The following is a 1,246-nucleotide window of genomic DNA, read 5'->3' on the forward strand; positions in this document are numbered from 1 at the left end:
TGATTCAAAACTAAAGTAACAAGCAAATTAAAAAAAATGTAAGGAGAAGAAGTAAAAAATCGCCATAAAAATAAGTAGTAAAGTAAAGTAAAAATATCAGAAAAATCTACTTGAGTACAGTAACGAAGTATTTGTACTTCGTTACTTCCCATCTCTGAGTACTGATTACAAGTGTGCAAAATGAATTAACTAGGACAGATTTTGTAGCAGCATTTATACGACCTGTGGCCTGTTGTTGTTGGCTGTCTCACTGTTAATATAATATGTTTAAAAACTAAAACAAGCAATGATTTTTCTCTTCACATAGGTAAAGCATGATAAAAAGATTAATTTGATACTTCTGGATTAAAAAATGCTACATTTTTTTTTTCCGACACTGGAGCTTGATGATTGAACATTATCGAATTTCGTTTTCTACTGCTTTCATAACATTTCCATTCATTTAAGTGCAACATCACCATATTTCTGCCTTTATTGGTGAAAATGTCACCTGCAGCAATGAATTATGGGTAAATACTTCAGTGGTTCGGTTCAGAATACATTAGAAGCTACCGCGGCTGCATCCAAGTTCTGCACATATAAAAACAAGAACATTACAACAGAGGAAAACAATAGAAAAACCAATAAACTCAGTAACAAATTAAACTATTTAGAAGAAAAGGGACTAGATAGTAAAAGCAACCATAAAGAAAATCGATCACAGGTCAGAAGAAGACAAAAGCGTAATACATAAAACAGTGAAATACTGCCTTGTTTGATACATTAAGTGGGACAAATAAAGTCAGAATTTTATATGAATCTTTCACTTGATGCTACAAGCACCACATTTGACACAAATAAAGTTCAGGATACACATTTAAACAAAAGTATGTCACCCAGCTGAAAATCCAACATGGCCACCAGTTTTTTTTTTTAAACTTTGTCAAATAAAAAAAAAAAGAGTTTAAAAAAAAAAGAGTTTCAAAGAAGAAATTGAATGGATGGAAATGTATTAATGATCCAAGCATCACAATAAATGTACTGAGACTGGGAGAACTAGATGGTGTCAACAGAATTCCAATATGGCCGCAAATTTTGAAGATGATGGTTATTACGTGATTCATAATGAGATCTTTCCTCTTTTTCTAAGATTTCTGTGATGATCTCAAGTTAAAATCTGTGTATTTTTTACTTATAATGGGATAGATACCATTATGATAAAAGATTGTTAAGTTATAGTAATAAATTAAACAAACTTGAATTACCT

Source organism: Cyprinodon variegatus, unplaced genomic scaffold (genome assembly GCF_000732505.1).
Source record: "Cyprinodon variegatus isolate N-32 unplaced genomic scaffold, C_variegatus-1.0 Scaffold57, whole genome shotgun sequence".
Lineage (NCBI taxonomy): Eukaryota > Metazoa > Chordata > Actinopteri > Cyprinodontiformes > Cyprinodontidae > Cyprinodon > Cyprinodon variegatus.